Source organism: Phyllostomus hastatus, unplaced genomic scaffold (genome assembly GCF_019186645.2).
Source record: "Phyllostomus hastatus isolate PE091 unplaced genomic scaffold, TTU_PhHast_1.1 phas_scaffold_501, whole genome shotgun sequence".
NCBI classification, from domain to species: Eukaryota; Metazoa; Chordata; class Mammalia; order Chiroptera; family Phyllostomidae; genus Phyllostomus; species Phyllostomus hastatus.
The window spans coordinates 64,302,193-64,320,490 of NW_025334033.1; the positions used below are offsets into that span (position 1 = coordinate 64,302,193).

The 18,298-nt window shown below is 61.8% G+C and overlaps 1 protein-coding gene across 2 annotated transcripts in view; it reads right to left on the minus strand.

Annotated features, from left to right (window-relative positions):
• Positions 1-18,298, minus strand: part of ITPK1 (inositol-tetrakisphosphate 1-kinase) — a 123,230-nt gene that overhangs the window by 48,798 nt on the left and 56,134 nt on the right. The gene's annotated exons all lie outside the window — the stretch shown is intronic.

Below are 18,298 nucleotides of genomic sequence, written 5' to 3' on the forward strand. Positions count from 1 at the left end.
TGAGCGCGTACGGGGGCTGGGGGAGCTAGTACTCCTGGGAAACGGGACCAACGGGACGACCCCGCTAAGATCCTAGAACTCCCCGGCTAGCGTAGCTCAGTGGATTGAGCGCGGGCTGAGGACCAAAGTGTCTCAGGTTCGATTCCCAGTCAGGGCACATGCCTGGGTTGCAGGCCACGGCCCCCAGCAACCGCATATTGATGTTTCTCTCTCTCTCTCTTTCTCCCTCTCTTCCCTCTCTAAAAATAAATAAATAAAATCTTTAAAAAAAAATGATCCCTAGAACTCCCCCAGGTCAGGCCCCGCGTGTGTCCTGTCCCCGAGCCCCACACTACCCAGGTACCCAGGGCACAGAAACACACACGCGTGGAATCCGGGTGATGAGGAGTCCTCAGGCCAAGCGGGCACCACTGTGGAACCCCTTTCCTGAGAGGGCGTGCTCTGAGCACGTCCCATCTGCCCGACAACCTGGTGTTTCGGGAAGAGCTCAGTGAGGTGAAGCCGCACGGCTGAAGTCACCCGGCGGGATGTGTGCTGAGGTCCAAGAGGTCACTGCACGCATCGACACACAGTCTCAGCAAAGCCGTGATCTTCGCACACCCAAGAGGCCCGCCGCGGACACGCCACACCGGCGCCGGGGCCGATCACGACACGTGAACGCCGTGAAGGAGCGCGGGCTGCCCGTGACCCTCAGGGCTCCATGTGCCCTGACCCACTGGCGACGCGTTTACTTTTCCAAGAGCACGAGGTTATGAAGACGGGCCCCCGGGGAGCACAGACGCCAGCGGACAGAGCGTCGGCATCACCCGACCCCAGGCAGGCGCACCTGCCAACAGCCAGGCAGCCCGACACCGTGCTACCTGACCCGCCAGATGTCTGCTGCCCGGCACGCGGCACCACCGCCTACAGCCAGCCCGGCACCTGGCTGGCCCCTGGGTGGCCTCAGGAGAAGCCAGATGAGGCCACCAGCCCCAGCCCTGTCCTCAGCCCCACCCCCAGGGGCTCCCTCTGGGATTCCAAGCCAACCGTTTCACAGTCCCTGGTAAAGAAATCACAACGACAGCTAAAACTGACAGCTCCAGGAGGCGCCGTGCTGGAAACTTTACGTGTGTTCATCCTTTTCCAACCACATGATGAGGGGGCGATTTCACAGACGGGCAGGGAGCATGGACTTCTGACACCTGCCCGGGGTCTCGGTGAGGAAGTGGCGGGGCTGCCACGCAGACCTGTGCTCGTCGTGCAGGGACCCCCACCCTGCGCCCACGTGGTGCCCTGGGAAGCGGTCCTCCAGAGCCACAACCACCTGGCTCCCTTGTCCTCCGGCTTCTGGCCAGGTCTGGCCGATCGGAGGCACCAACAGGAGACGGGAAGGAGAAAGGGAGAGAGATTTGGGTGTTTGGTAACCGTCCTCCCAGCCCCAGTCCCCGTGGGCTGGGCAGCCCCCTCCCCAAGACCACTGCTGTTGCTACCAGGGCTCCCACACCACCCTCCCCGCACCGTCCCCATAGGCCTGGGGTGCTGCCAGCCCACTGCTCCCGGGGCCTCAGCACCTCCGGGTGGTCCCCGAGACCCTGCCCGGACCTGGCCGTCCTCCCTCCTGTAAACCCCTTTCCGGTCAAAGCTCCAGGCCGCGCCAGCTCTTCCCCTATTTAAAAAAAAAAAAAGCCACCTGGCTGGCGTAGCTCAGTGGATTAAGCACAGGCCTGTGAATCAGAGGGTGGCAGGTTCGATTCCCAGTCAGGGCACATGCCTGGGTTGCTGGCCAGGTCCCCAGCAGGGGGTTGCAAGAGGCAACCACGCATTGATGTCTCTCTCCTTCTTTCTCCCTCCCTCCCCCTCTCTCTAAAAATAAATATTTAAAAAAGAAAAGCCCACGGACCTCACAATAAGAAAATAACGAAGGCTCCCCTCCCCATGGTGAGGAGCACGCATGCAAAACAAAACAAAACAAAACAAAACGCAGACCAGCTGAGAAGCCGACCCCCTCATCCGGGGCTCCAGGGTGCGGGGAGGTGCTCGTCCTCGCAGCAAGCCCAGACACGGAGGATGGCTTTCCCCCTTCACGTCCCCAAACACCACGGGCCCAGAAGGACAAAGGGCCGGGCAAGGCCGCACAGTTGGGAAGTGGCCCAGTTGGGGCCTGGACAAGAGCCAGAGAGTGACACCCACGGGCTCCAGCCCCAGCCGGGCTGCTGGGCCACCGTGGGCCTCGGTTCCCCCCAACCACAACAAGAAACGGCCAGGGCCTCTCTGGTTCTGCGGCAGGTTCGCGCCTACACTCCTGCTCGACCCCACTTCCCAGAGAAGCAGCGGACTTGGAAGGAAGACGGAGAAGGCGGGGGAAGTGGTAACAAGGGCGGAGACAGCAACTTCTCCAACGGCGCCGCCGACACAAGCCCACTGTGGCTGCGCCCCGTGGCCCCACCTTGGCAGGCCCCCCAGAACTGGGTCTGTCCCCACACGGAACAGACCCGGGTCCCCGGAGGGGTGCTGGGCAGTGCGCCCCGGGGCCGGTCGGAAACCGCACCTCTACGAGGCCCTCCCAGGTCTCCGTGCAGCAGCACGAGGGGCAGCGAGCAGCCCGGGCGGAGCCGCGGGGTCCCCGTGGGTGTAGGGAAGGGGGTGGCGGGCGAGATGCCCCTGGCTCGTCCTCGCCTGGCAGCGGCCGGGGCCCGCGCAGACCTGACAACCACGGCTGTTTGGGAAACAAGCTCTCCGCGTTCCCGGCCACTCCGAGGAAGGTAAACAGTTGAGCTCTGGACGCCGGCCACCTTCCTTTGTGTATTTTCCGAGCGTTTTTATGCCAGTTTTTATGCCTTTCACGATAACGGCAACTTGGGACACGCATCAGGCCTGCTCCGGCCCCTGCTCGGCCGCCTCTGGCCGCAGCGTCTCTGCTGAGGCCACAGCAAAGCCGCCGGGGTTTCCCAGAGGCGCTCTCTCCGGCCCCGCGTCAGTCACTCGGGTGGCCGGGCAAGCCTCGGTCCCCCTGCACACGCCTCCAGGGCGCTGTGGTCTCCCCCACTGGCTGGGAAGGGGGAGACAAGGCTGCCCCCTCAGGAGGGGGACCCTCAGAGGACAGGACGCATCTGAGGAGGGGGCCCTCGGGGGAAGGGAGGTGCCACAGAAGAGGGGGACACACCCCAGAGGCTCTGCCTGTTCCCCAGACGGGGTGGTGTAGGGGCTCGGGCCGGAAGCCAGCTCGTCCCAGTTGTGTCGTTCTGTCTCTCGGACCCCAGCCTGCCCCCAGAGGAGGGGGCTGACTGTCCCAGGGGCGTGTTGTTCTGCTCAGGGGTAGGGGTCTGCCTGGTGCCCCTCGGCCAGTAACTCAGCGAGCACTCAACGGCAGGGCCGCCCGCGTGGCCAGAGGAGGTCCGCGGGCGCCGCGCTGCCCCGTCACGCCACCCGGGGGGAGGCCAACGGCGGGCGCTGTCTGCGCAGCGCTCAGCATCCGGGGAAACAAGGGCCCAGTGTTCCCTCCGCGGGGACGGGGCGGCGGGGCGGCGGGGCGGCGGGGCGGCCTGCAGCGGGGGAGGGCCGGCCGGCGTGAAACAAAGGCCTGCAAACCTCCGTGGCTGGGAAGGCCCCCTGACTTCACACAGGCAGCCCAATCACGCCCAGCGCAGCAGCCAAGGCAGCCGGGCTCTGGCTCCCCACCCCCCACCCCCACCTGGCTCCCTGACCTTGCCGGGAGAACGGTGGGCACAGCAGATGCCAGGAAACCCATCTCGGCTCAGCTGCCCCCGGGCTGAAGCACGCCACTTAACTGCCCCGGGCCTCGGTTTCCCCACTAATAAAACAAGGATGCTGTTATGTTTTCCCTAGGACCACACAGGGCGGCTCCAGTGCATCAGAATCGCCTGTTTATGTATGCGGCATGGGGTGGTGTGCAGCCCACGCGGGGCGTGACCGCCGCTCAGGGCTCAGGACGACACCCCTGCTCGCTCACTCGCTGCTTTGACAGGCATTTCCTGGGCACTTCCTGCGTGCCAGGCCCCTGCCCTGTCCTCTCAGGGCCCCCGGGCAGCCACAGGGGCATGTGGGTTCACTCTGGAAGCGGACTCAGGGGAGGGACACAGCCACACGCTGCTCCACCGCTCCGCCGCCTGGAATGCCCCGCCCCCACCCTTCTGAGCCCTCTACCCGCATGGTGAGCTCTGACTTGTTTTCCAAGTCCCAGCTCAAAAGTTCAATCCTTGTCCAGACTTTTCAACTCACCCCGCCCCAAGCAGGAAGAACCAGTGAGTGGCACCCTGGTTTCTCCCACGTCCCCCCGGGACTGTGCCATTACTTCCAATTATAAAGTCACTTCTGTAACACTGACTCCTCTACCAGACGCCGAGATCCCCGGTGACCTTGGCTGAGGTCTGTCTTACACAGCCCCCCAAGGGGAGACTGTGGGGGGAGGTCAAAATGAGATCAAAGGCAGGGAGTTCTCCAGGCTGTATTCCCAGCTCCCCCCTCTCTCCCACACTTCCCCCCGTGCTTCTCTGACCTGATCGATAACCAGCTAGACGTGAAAGAAACAGACAACCAAGCCCGGGTTCATAGGGGATGCTGAGGACTCAGGAAACTGGCTGCGGCCCCCATGCCCCGGCTGTGCATCCTCTCGGGATGTGAAGCTCAATGCGGTGTATGACCTGAAGACACTCTGCACTTCTCTGAGCAGCCCCAGCCGGCTCCCACTGACGGCCCAGCTCAGGCGGCCTCGGCGAGGGAAGCCAGCGCAGGCGTCGGGCAGGTGTGAGGCCAGGCCCGTGGGCTCTCTCTCGGAGCCTCGACTTTAACCCCAGCCCTACTGCTCAGCTCTCACACACTCGCACGGAGCTGGGCTCTGCTCTAAACACCTTTACGCGCATCAGCTTGCTGCCGTCTCACAGCGGCCTGAGCTGGGGACCGACGAGAGGGGTACAGAGGTTCAGTGACCTGCCGAGACCTCCCTGCTCACGCCCACTCTCGGTGAGAGCAGCTGTGAAATAACCGCCCCTTGGAGTTTCCTGGTGACAGGAGATGGGAGAGTCTTCCGTTCTGGTGAAGCAGAGCTGGATGGGCCCCTGGGTGAGGGCTGGACTCCAGAAAGAACAGGCCATGATGAGAAGCTTTCGGCCCCATCCCCCATTCTCCAGGAAGGGGAGAGGGGCCGGAAATTAAGATAACTGATGGGTCATGGCCATGTGATGAAGCTTCCTTGAAAATCCCAAGGGTAAGGTGGGTAGTTGGGGAGTTTCTGGGCTACAGAACACATAGAGGTGCTGGTAAGTGGCTGCGCCCCCAGAGAGCACGGAGGCTGCACCCCCTCTTCCCTCACCCCTCACCCCACGCACCGCTGCCGTCTGGATGTTCAGCTGTGTCCTTCCCCACATCCCTCTACAACAGGTCGGTGAACGCTACGTGAACTGGTTTCCTGAGTTACGTGTGCCACTCTGGCACATCAATCAAACCAAGGGTGGGGCTGTGGGAACCTCCACTTTTTAGCCAACTGATGGGGAGCGCAGGTAACGTAACCTGAACTTGAGACCGGCATCTGAGGGAGGCGGGTGGGGCCGGGGGGGATGCTGTCTCCATGGGGGCGGTGTCACCACTGAGTCACGCTGCAGGACACCCCGCTGGTGCGGCAGAATGGCCTGGCACGGAGGAAACTCCCACCGGCTGGCGTCAGAGGTGCTGACGGCGCAGAAGAGCAGAGAGGGCGCACAGGCGGTGTGCGTTGCCCCCTCAGTGTGTTCAGCGAGCCCTCGACAAACGCCGGCTCCCGTGTTTCGCCTTTCAAGCTGCTCACGTTTTACTGCCCAGTGAGCATTTTCCCGACTCTGTCAAGAGCTCGAATACAAGCCAGACTCTGGCCTTCGCAAAGCTAGGTCACTTGAACTAGCTCACGTGAGACTCTTCAAAAGTGTCTATTGCCACAATAAAATTTATCATCGTTGTTAATGATGTCTGACATCTTAAAACTCTTAGCTCGGGCTGCCTTCGACTCTAACAGGCACCTGAGGTGCAGATGAGGACACTGAGTCACAGGGAGGCTCAGTGGCTTGCCCAGGGCCACAGAGAGTCCCGCTTGGGAACCCAGGCCCCTCTCCTGCCAAAGCCACAAAATTAACCTCTAAACCAAAAGGGGTCCCCGGTGCCTGGGGCTTTCTTTCCATCCCCTTCTCTGTCAATTCGCACCCGCAGAGTGGCGTGTTTTCAGCTGGGACTTCAAGTGGAAGTCACTAGATCAGAAGTTCTGTCTCAACCAAGGTCCGGACAAAACAGGCCGGATGAAAGGCGAGTGGCGTAGGTCTGATTTATTCCCCTGCACTCTCTGAGGATCTGAGGATCGGGGACAGAACTGACACCTCCAATGTTTAAAGGCCTCCCCAAGCAGAAGCAGGTCTCTTTGGAAAAGTGGGGGCTGGTGCCTCAGGGGCAGACTTCAAAAGGGAGCTTGGCCTCGCAGGAGGCAGGAGGCAGCAGGCAGTGTGTGTTGGGGGCAGCTTTGCCCTGGGCAAGAGTGACACTCACACTGGAAGGACTTCAAAGTGGCCAGGAGCTGAGGGTCCCATGGGGCTGTCCACCCAGCAGCCTCTGCCCCAGGCTGGGGCGGGGAACTGTGGCCAGTGCTCCCTCACCCAGTTCCCCAGTTTCTCAGTAACCCGTGTGTAATTACCAGGGTAACTCGAGTGAACAGCAATCGGGGGTAGGCAGAAGAGTGAGTGACCTTTCTCCCCTAGAAGATCAGGGGCTAGTGGACTAGACAGTCTCATGATGAAGGTACCCAAGTTCTGGCAGTTTGCAAGCTGACTTGGTTTCAAAGACTCAAAAAAGTTACGCCTGCTCCGCAAGCACAGCTCCTGAAGAACAGGATACACCCTCAATCTCTAGGAGCTAAGCAACCCTGGGCTGCACCCAGTGCTAGAGAGCCAGGTTCAAGAGCAGAGTAAAAGGAGAAACAGGCCACACGATTTGACCCAGTAAGCCCCCTCCTGGGATACTGGCCTGAGAAAACGGTCAACAGGCGAAAGCCATTCCCAGCCCAGCAGGTTCATGGAGGCCCATCGCCAAGAGGAAAGTCACAGAGCACACCTCCCACAGCAGCGCTGGCCAAGTAACGACGGGCACGCCAACGGAGGACCGTAGAGAGCTCCTGGGCCGTCGGCAGGGGGTCCCGCGGAGACGAGCGTGGGCGCGTGCCTCGCTGCCCCGTGAAACCGCATCGACTGCGGACAGCACCGCAAAGGGGCCGCAGACCTGAGGACGGGCGGGTGCTGGGCACCGCAGTCATTAGCGGGGCCGGGGGGCCTTTCGGGACACATGGCGGGACTCTCTTCCCGACTCCCCCGTAGCTGGGTGCCATCACGTGACTAGCTCCGGCCAATGGGCTGTGAGGAACAGCGGGACACCTCACTTCCTGGGCGGAGCACCTAGCAGCCAGCGCCAAGACCCCGGAGACCCGCCGCGCCCGGCCCGCAGGTGGGGGCCTGGCGACACCCGGGTGGGCCGCTGAGCAACTGCGAGGGACTGGGGCCCCAGCGGGCCCACGATGGACACGCGGCGCCAGTGAGACGTAACAACGCGGTTTCGATCTGCTCTGATTTGGGGCTGTGAACCCAGCACCGCCTAGCCCGGCCTAACAGCGTCCGGTAGGTCCTCCTTTTCCCATGTTCAAACACGGGAAGTGAAGCCGGGATGGCGGTGGGGGGTGGGTAGTATCGGGCCTCATCAGGTAACTGACCAGGTTGCGGCTGGACTTCCGCTGGGATTATTTTTTAAAGCTGTAATTTAGTATTTAGGTGATGGCAGGGGGTTACCCTGTAAGGGAAAGATTGTATATCCAGTCCCTTAAGATCAGAAGGCAGAAACCTTGAACAGGAAGCCACACCGTCAACGTGGCTGCTCCCCAGCACCCCAGAAAAGTCCACCCCTAAATCTGTCAGATGAGTCCCGCGACCCCGTGCAGCTCAGCCGCTCGGGCTACTGCTGCAGCTCAGAGCAGAGCCGCAGCTGGAGCCAGGTGCTGGGCCCCCGACCCTCCTGCTACGTGCCAGGCACCGGCTGGGTCCTGTCCTGAGGGCAAAGGACCAATCACAGACTTGGAAAAAAGAAAAAGAGAAGGGACGCGGAAAGGGCCTGCGAACCCAGACCACGTGGAGGGGAGCCCAAGGCAGCGGAAGGAAGGGTGGTGTGTCCTCCCCGTGCTGTTACTGTCCTGTCTCCAGCCTGCAGGCAGAAAAACCCATGAGTCGCCCTGCCCAGTGGCCCCCTCTTTCCCCGAGCTACCCCAGACACAGCGCGCTACCCTGGGCAGAAGGTCAAAGGGCAGGGCGCCTCCCTCACCTCCCCCAGCCTGCGTCCTCGCCTGCAGAGTGAGGGCAGTGGGACAGCCTTCCTACAGCCGTGCCTGGCCCACAGGCAGGGACAGCACCAGGTGCCCCCTGGGCGCAGCTGCGCACACTGCACAGACATCAGCCATGTGGATTTTCCGCCTTTGGACTTGGGAGAGGCTGCTCGTCTCCGAGGCAGTCTACACAAGTCTCTGCCCTGTCCAGCTCCTCACCAGCACGATCCCAACAACCACCTCCACCCGGACAACCAAGTTGGGTAGGGCGTCCCCAGGCACGGTGCTGGGCACATTATGTAACTTGTTTCATCTAATCCGCATAATGTCCCTGGGAGGCAAAACAACAGGGGGGCGGCAGGGGGCGGGGCAGGGAGGGGGTGGCAACAGTAAGCTGGAGTGTAAACAGTAAGCTGGAGAGGCCAGCAGGCTCCATAAGAACGTGGCAAGAACAGGAAATACAGCCTCTGAGGTATCAGGATTGTTTGCTCCAGAGGCTTAGCTTAGCGTGTGCTGACGAACACCCCAGCCGGGAGACTCTGCCCAGGGCCTCTGTCCCTGCGTGCCCAACGCCAGGCCCCCAGGACTGGCACAGAGGGTGGAAGGCGGCGCTGCGGGCAGAGCCTGGGCCAGCAGGCAGAGGCCTCTCTGTCCTTGTCTGTAAAACGGGGGAGCAAGGACTCGGCCTCCACACTTGACGAGATGGTGCGGGCAGAGCTTCAGCTCCAGCGGGACCCCCAGCAGGGGCCATTCTGAGGGGCGGGGCGTCAGCCCTCTGTTCCTGGAGCCTGCTCTGCTCTTGGTCCCCCCAGATCCTCCTCACCCGTCCCATTCTTGCTGGCCCCCCCACCTCCCCTGGCCAACTAGTTACTACCATCTGGGTTCAGACTGCGTCCCGGGCATGATGCGTGCACTGTGAGGAAGTTGCAGGAGAGTTCTCCTTGGCCTGTGCACCCTCACCGAGATTGGTGACTGTGCCCTGTTCCTCCCTGTGACCAACGCAGGCCTGGCACAGTGCCAGCTGTGCCGGGGAGCAGCAAACGTGCGCTGAGTTCATTCCCCAAAGCTGGATGGAGATTCATACATCCCATCCAGCCACAGTACTTACCACGCATTCACACAATCACCACCTCCCCGCCCCCAAGTAAGTGTTACCCACATCCTCCATTAAGAAAACAAAGACAGATTCGGTAACTCAGCCAAGGTCATTGCCAGTAGGGGGCAGGCCCAAGGAATTTCTGACCAAACTCTCACCCGGTCCTTTCCCCACCACCTCGTTCATCCTCAGCAAACTGCCGCACTCACCCACCCGGGGGCTCAGCTGTACCCCCAAGCAAGCTTAGTGCACTGACGTTCAGCTCGGAGTGGGAGTACTCCACAGGGCCCGCTGGAGACGCCCCAGCCAAAGACTTCAGCACAAGTTCCCACTGGCCCCGGGAAGAAGCTGCAGACACTGAGCCCGGCAGGGTGAGAAAATCGAGGGCCCGCGGAGCCACAAGGACACCAAGACAGGCAAGGCAAGACGGTGTGGATGCCCTTGCTCCCACCCAGGACAGGCTCCGTGAGAGGGGCCTGGAGGCTTCACGGCAGCTGCGAGAGCAGCCAGCCGGGCAGGCTCCATCAGAATGCGACAGGAACAAGAAACACAGCCTCCTGGGGAGAGGGGCCGGGTTCTCCCTCACAGCCACAGCAGGAGCCAGCCCTGCTGACACCTTCACCTTGGACTTCGGCCCTCCCAGCAGCGAGGGAAGGAATCTCTGAAGGCCCTGGTCTGCAGAGACGTGTCACGGCTGCCCAGGGAACTGGCGCAAGGCCTCCCTCAGGAAGCGCCGCCCGAGCTGAGACCTGAGGAAGAGGGCCCCCGAGCAGAGGTGGCGCTTAGTGGGTGCCAGGGCCAGGGGGACACGGCGCTGGGCAGGGGTGCAGAGCCTCCAAGGGCCGGGTCAGGAGCTGGGGACGCACCCCCAGCCACGGGGGGTGCGGGGCAGGGCGTTAGGCTTCGATCCCTTTGAAGAGGTCACTCGGGGCGGGACACAGGCGAGGCAGCCACCCCCTGCCTAGTTCATGCTGCAAACACTTAACGCCTGGCAGCTGCCATGTTTGCAGCCCCCAAAACAGGGGGCTTGGGCCAGAACTTCGAAACGGTGGTGGTCTGAAGAGAGCAGAGGGCAGTGGGTCAGGGGCCTGGCACTGCCACCCTGTGACTCGGGGCCATCCTCCTCCTTGTCTGCAGCCTGGGGGTCTATCCCATCTGTCACGTGAGGACTACAGACTGCCCAGGTCCCGGGGTCTGGCACGGAGAGCACCTGGTATTTGACTAGAGCCCACCCCCGCCCCCCCGCTGAGATGCCCACTTCAGGTCCCGCTGAGCCAGGCTCCCTGCCCCCCCCCACCCCCCCGCCCTGGCTCCCGGCCCAGGATGGCTCTTCTCCGCTGACAACGGAAAACACATCTCGCATCTCCGTGTTAATCCTTATCTCCGAGTTGCTGCCAGAAAGGCAACTGGCAGCCCGGGCCACAAGTGGCTAAGAATTCTCCAAGCCAAAAATACACACCCCCTGTGCATCCTCCTCAACAATAAGGAAGGGAAACTTCTGAGTCAGATGTTCACAAAGCCTGCACAGATTATTGTTTAAGCCCCAGAGCCGTGCTCAAAGCGGTATTCATTTCTTTCCAGTCCAGAGACAGCGTTCCTTGGGGCGGTTTCCAAAGTGGGATTTGATCTGAAGGAGGTAGGTTTGTTTTTTTAATCAAACACATTCCAGGGGAAAGAGAACTTTGGTACTCAAAATCCCCTGAAAAAGCCGCGGGTTGTGTGAAATGAAGTAGGCGTCTCCAGGGTAGGGCCTCTCGGGTACTTTACAACGCACGTGCGCGGTGGAGACAGACCATGTCATTAGAAGTTGTTTTCTTTATTTATATATTGGGTGCCCGCCACCCCAAGTCAGGTCTCCTTCCATCACCATTTATCCTCCCTTCACCCTCCTCTACCTCCCCCAAAGGTGCTAGGACTTCGACATTGAAACCCTTCCCAACTGGACTGGGAGAATCTAGAGAGTAATGCCAGGGCCCAGAAATTTGGGGGCTTGACAGAATCAGCACGGGTGACCCTAGGAAACGTGTGTGACCCACCTGTGCCTGTGACAGGAGGAAGTCCCCAGAGATCACGCACACACCGCACCGGGAAGGGGTCGCTGAGGCCCCGGACACCTGCAGGTTAGCAAGGCCCCGGGGCAGCACACGGTGACCCTGGCGACGGGGAGACTGTACGCTGCAGACTGCGGTGCGCCCTGCGCCTCCGAGCAGCTGCCTTCAAGCCCAGCTTCTCAGTTGGGTCAGCGGGCGGCGGCGTCCGAGACAGCTCTCGACCCGGGGAGCCCAGCCCCGGCGGCACTGGGCCTTCTGCGGATCCCGGTCCGTCTCGGGTCACGGGGGCAGCAGCTGCTCGGACTCGGAAGCCGCCTGGAAGCCTCGACACAGAGACGCCCCGGAGACTCAGAGCGAAAGCGGACACGTGAAACCCCGCCCAGCACGTGCGGGGGCCGCATGGGAAGGCAGGGTCGGGGCTGAAACCAGGTGCGGGTTTTCCCAGCTCTGCAGATGACACCCCCAAGTTCAAATTCGTGACCGGGCTTAATTGGGGCTTCACTGCAACCCGACAGGTCAGAGGAAGGCCAGGGTCGAGGACAGTTCCCCGGAGTGGGTGCTGTCGAGTGTAACTTCACTGGGCCCGCGTGCCCTTGCACGACTGAGGAACTCAAAGAACAGCCACTGTGTCCACTGGCGGGGCGGCCTGGCCTGACACAGCCCCTTTCTGTCATCTCCGCAGGAGCCTTTCCCCGTGGCTGTGGCCCGTCCTACTCTGCCCCATCAAACACCCCCAGGCCCTGGCTGGGCCCAGGCACAAGAACCAGGGCTGGACACAGAGAGAGCCGGCCAGTCATCAGCAAACAGTGACCACTGGGGTGGCCAGGGCAGGAGGGGAGGGGTCCACGTGTAAGGAGGCCCCGGGTCAGGTGGGACCAGAGGCAGCAGTCTGCCTGGAAGGGGCGGGGGGTGGGGAGTGAGGGGGAGAAGAGGAGCTGGGAGGAGTGTCTCCAGGGTCCACAGGGGCCTCCAGGGCCAACAGGGAGTTCGTGACGGGGGAGTGAACAGCCTGGACTGTGTGGTGGGATGGGCCCGGGGCACAGGAGGGCTCCTACGCAACACAAGGGTAAACAAGGTACACAGACAAGTCTAGAACTAGGGCAGGAAGGGGGGGAGGGAAAGAGGCAGGGACCACAGATGGGGTGGGCCATGCACACAGGGCAGAATCCCATCATGGGTGGGGTAAAGGGTGCTGGCTGGTCTTCCCCCGAAGCCAGGAGTGGGGAGCAAGGAGCACCGGAAAACTGTCCCCTGTTCTCCAGACAGGTCTCTCCTGACCCCTGTCTCAGCAGAGTCCCCACAGGCTGGCTGATTTAAGAGGTAGCTTCCCACACAAGGGCACAAGCAACAGCCAGTGGTTCCTATGGCAACCACCCAGCCCTCTCTCTGCAGGAGAGGGAAGCCGGGAAAACCCACACCAACCCCAGGCAAAACCACGGGGTGTGTTATTGGTATGCAAAGTAGGCGCTTGAGTTCCCCATTCTGACCCAGAAAACTCCTTCCCTCTCGGGAGCCTATAGGCCTCCTCAGAAGGTGACTCCAGACCCTCTGCCCAGTTATGCCTTTACTCATTTATTTGTGTGCCTTTCTAGAACCTTCCACAAGGAATGGAAATGGGAGGGGGCTTCTGCCACAGCTCTGACCAGCAGTGTGGTTGGGATGGTCTGTCTGCTGTGCTCCCCCTGGCAGAGGGCAGGGAGCGTCCTCGTGACCTTGAGACCTTGAGCCTGTGTGAGGTGGGGACTCGGCCGACGTGTGGCCGGGAGAAGACCTCCCTGAGGGCGGGGAGGAGGTGGGCATGGCTCCCACGCACGGGGCAGCGCCTGCACCCAAGGGTCCGAGCTCTGCACACCTCCTTCACCGTGGGCCTGGTCATCAGTGTTTGCACCCCCCCTGTCCTGGCCCTCCTGCAGTCCCCCTGGGCTCTCCAGCCTGGCGGCCCCTGGGCGGCCCTCTCTCCCTCGCCTGCTCCAGGCAGCATGGACACTCACACTTGGGGCACCCGCAGCCTACAAGCCCGCCCCTGGGCGAGCACAGTCCTCTCTCCTGGGTCCTCCTCTCTCCACGGGGCTCTGCAACCTCCCAGGACAGTACCTGTCCTCCCCAATCACCACCCCTTTCAAACACACACCTTGACTCTGCGGCTGACGGTCCCTGGGGCCCTGGTCACCCCACTTCACAGTCCTTCATTCAACACACAACCCCCGCCGGTGGGGCCCCCTGGAGGCAGACACAACCACCACCACCCGAGGCAAAGGACAACCAGGGCTCTTCCAGAACGGCTAAAAAAAGGTGCGGTGGGGGCACAAAGGACCCCTGGAGTCGTGGGACCACTCCGACGTGGGGTCAGGAGGCGGGCTGACACAGAGGCGGGGCCGGTGAGCCGAGCCGTAAAGACGGTGGATGTGCCTTCCTGCAAACATACACCAGGACGCCCCAGATCAACCTCGCAGACCGCAGCGCTTCCCTCGAGTCCGGGGGAAGGACGGCCTAGGAGGCAGCGCTGCCTCGGAAACAAGGTTTGGAGGCAGCTCTCTTGGAAGAGGGGGGTGACTCGGGGCAGCAGAAACCGACTGGCAGATGGGGGCGGTGGTCTACAGGGACTGCAGACCGCCCACGGGGCCCAGGGACTGGTGCTCTGGAGGCGCCTCCCTACACCTCGGCTGGAGGGGAGAGCAGAGCGGGCATTCAACCAGCCACGGGTCGGCCCTGGGCCGGAAAGCCAGGGTTCCACATGCGGCTTGGCCAGGGGTCCACAAGGGTCTGAGGCCCAGGGCTTTGGACCTCGGGCCTGGATGATCCCGATGAGACTCGGTGGGAGGGGTGCCCCACCCCCAGCCGTGACGTGAGCGCCTACGGCTAATGCACGGCTTTCTTACTCTTAAGGAGCATCCTCCGAGAGGATGGGGACAGGTGGGAGGGGTGCTCATCAGGGCCACGCCCTCTCAAGAGACAGGCGTGGCCAAGAGCGGCAATTATGAGATCAGCGAAACCTGCCCCCTCCCGGAGGAGCCCACCATCAACGACAGAGGGCCAAGGTGAGGGGGGACAGCCAGATGCACACCGCCACCGCCACCATCCTGCTGGGAGCGCTCCTTGTAGCTTGGAGCCAGCCCCAGGGCCCCGCAGAGGCGCAGGGGACTGACAGGTCCAAAGGGCACACGGTCAAGGCCACAATGGTGAGCCTCTGTGTCAATGTGAGAAGCCCCGCAAACGCCCCGTGGAGGGTTAAGGCAAAACCAGGCACCGAGAGAACAAAGGGAACTGTGACTTAAGCCTCCCAACAGGCACAGCTGACCTCACATCCTGCTGACACCGACGACGACCCAGCGTGGCTCCCTCTGAGCGGCAGGGGGACACGTGGCCCGTGGGACCCTCCAGGGTTCTGTGTGCTGGCAGCACCCTCCCCACCGCTCCCCCACGAGCCTGGCAGCTTTCTGAGCCCCCACCGCCGGGAGGGGGAGAAGTGTGACCGACTCCTGGTTTCAGCCCCCAGGCCGGGCTGCCCCATCCAGCTCCAGTAATTACATCTGGGGGTGCGGCCCAGGGCCCGGGAACACTGACCCTATTCTCTCGGCGCCGGGATCAGGACCAAACCCATGCACTGCCTCCTCTCCCACTCATCTCGATACCCGGGGCAGGGGGAGGCCGCGGCTCCAGGAACCGGGGAACGCGAGGACAAATCTCGCAGAAGCAGAGCGAGGAGGAGCTGGGGGAGGCTGGCAGCCGCCCTGGAAAGGTGACTGTGAAGGAAGAACAGGGACCTACCTACGGGGGGGGGGCGGGAGTGCAGCCCCGGGTCACAGTGTCCCACAGTCACTGGAGAGCTGAGAAAGCCACAGGACAGGGGCTCCCTGCCAGCGCGGCCCCCGCTGCTCTCCCCACCCCCACCCACTGGACAATGCCCCTTTTCTCTTGGACACTGACCCCACTTGTCAGGGCTGTTTTGAGACAAGGCCGGCCCTGAGGGCTGTTCCCCGCTCCCTGGCTGAACTCCTGCTCGGGGGCACAGCCCAGCGGGGACAGTGCCAGTCCCTGGGGGCCGCACGGGAGCCCCCTGACCTGAGCAAACCTCCCCACCTGCCCCGACCCCAGGGCAAGGCTGCCTCTGGGTCCCTTGCACAGTCAGCAGGAAGGGGGCCTCTGCCTGCATTTCAGACGTGGCCATGGGTCACATTCACGCTGACCTCAAACAGGAATTCAAGCTCTAGTAAGGACTACTAGGCATCTCAGGGAATGGGGCGGGGGGGGGGGGGTGGTCTCCTGCTGCAGTGAGGTGGCACTGCTGGTGAAGGCCCGCCAGGTTGCGACCTTCACCCGGGTCAGGGCGGCCAACCCCGCGGCCTCCTGCAGGCCCCACTTCACAGAGGGGGACCCGGCCCGGGCTCAAGAACATCCAGCTCACGACCACCGGCTGGGACAGGCACCTGCTTCCAGCGCGTGCCGTCTGAAGGCCCCCGACAGTGGGGCTCTACTTGACGCCCCGTGACGCCCCGACGCACACGGCTGCCTCCGCTCACCAGGAGCTCACGGTGCACGTCGTCCCACGGTGGGGACACTGGATGCCAGGCCACGCGGAACGATGCCAGGTGTAGCTGTGAAGTAATGCAGCTCAAAAAAAAAATCCCAGTCAAACCAGTATCTGCTCATTCCTTGTGAGAGCTGTGCACACCCCTGTTGCTTACGCACAGCGCGAATGCTCCTCTGACCCCGGAGAGAACAGTGACCTTTTGCCACACCCCCCTCCGATGTCCGGGTATATTGCTCCCAAAACTGAAACCACACCGAGCAGATTTGGGTCCTACTTTCTAACCGAACGCGCCGCAACAAAAACATTTTTCCTGCAGCGTTGCACTCTCTTCCAGACCACCGCCACGGGCAGATCGGTAAGGCGTAATTCACTTCACCAGCTTCCTGGCAGTTAATGCTTGGTTGCTTCTAATGGTTCAACGACATACAGAAAGGGATTAAATTGCATCCCATCTACACTGTTTTAAAGGGGAGGGAAGAGGGGGGATAAACGATGACAGAAGGAGACTTGACTCTGGTCGTGAACACACAACACAACATACAGATGATGTGTTGCAGAGATGTACTCTTGAAACCTATGTAATTTTAGTGACCAATATAACCCCAATAAATTCAATAAAATTTTTAAAAAAGAAAAGGGAAAGAAGAGTGGGATATATGGTTTTCCTAAACACAAAGAAGGTCCAAACAACTCCCCAAACATGCATTTAGTGGAGAACTTTTCTGGTCCTGCCAGAAAAGAAGATGCTCTAACTATTCCCAAACCTGTGACCTGTTTCTTGCTCAATTTCTCTCTGAACTCAGCCCCCAAAGATGATGCCCCCAAGGTCAGGGGTACGTTCCCTGTGCTACTGCCACTGCTTCACAGGCGCCAGCTGCGCCCAGCGCCCGTGGGGCACAGCCATAGCGCAGCCCGACTCCGGTCCCCCGATCCTAGCAAAGGAAGCCCAGAGTTCCTGGGGGCCACCTCTCAGGGGGGTCTTAGAAATGTCTGAGCGGCGGCACAAAACACCAACCGGGGTCAGTCCCGGGCCCCAGGTGGGTTCACCGCACGCACAGAGATGCGGCACTGGCGGCTCGGGCAGGTAAAGCAACCTGCCGGGGACCACGCAGCTGAGGGACGCCAGGTGGAGTCGCGTCCACCCTGTGTGCGCGGGAGAGAGAGGCAAGGGTTCCCGGGGGCAGGCAGGTGAACCGGCGAGTCAGGTGGGTTTCTGCAGCAGGAGGAGGAGGAAGAGAGTGAAGAGAAGCGGGGATGGGAACCGCAAAAGCCCACGTGCCCTCCAGGGTCACTGCAGTAGCGCAGGCACGGGCCAGCCCACTAACCATCACTTCCTTCGGGGCTGTTACCAGCAGGAAACTCCATGCAGGGAAATGCCAGGCTGGGTCGAGACGAGCAGGGCACCCCGCCCCACCGCGCCCCGCCGGCTCCCGAGAACAAAGTGCGCCCGTCAGGAATGTGTGTGCCCGGGCCTCAGCCGGCCCGGCCTGGCTGGGGGGCGCGGGGGGGCGCGCGTGCTTATCTGGGGCCTGATTAGAGCCAGGCTCGATTACCAAGGCTGGGCCCGAGGTGACCGGACACCTGTCCCCGGAGCACATCAGGGTTCTAGAAGCCACACTCCAACCACACTCTCTTCTTGATCTGTCAGCAGGCCCCAGCCCGCCCCACCCCATGCGCCCCAACACCTGACGGCCACCCACACCTTTCTGCAGCTCTGGTTTCAACTCGGTCCCCAGGACATTTATAGCCTCAAAGTCCACTAGTTGAGCACCATCCCCACCCTGACTTCTGAGCACAAGGAAAAGCTTCTCCCTGCCCCAAACCCTCAATTCCTGTCATTCTAGAATCCAGCCCGTGCAATGACCAGCCCCTGGCCTCGCTCCTCTTCCACCAGTCACCCAGGGGGGCCAGAGACAGTGGCTGCAGGGGAGCTCCTGTGGGGAGGTGCTAGGGACAACTGGAAAGCACAGAAGCAATGCCCACAGAGGAAATGTAACATTGAGGAGGCCGGTGTGGGGCAATAGGGCGAGGTGGGGACTGTGGGCAACTGGTTTAAAGATCGGCAACAATTCAAAGGGCAGAATGCAGAAGCCCTGTGTGGGCCAAGCAAGAAGGCACTTACAGGCCAGCTGTGGTCCAAGTCAGCAGTCTGTGATCGGGTCCACGCCCCTCCGCACAAGGGGGCGGCAGAGGCCCAGCCAGGAGGAAGGGGGACGTGACGCAGGTCTCACCGGTAATTACCGAGGGAGTTCAGGCACAATTCAGCCAGTGCTAATTAATCCCTGTCCAGCACCTACTGAGCT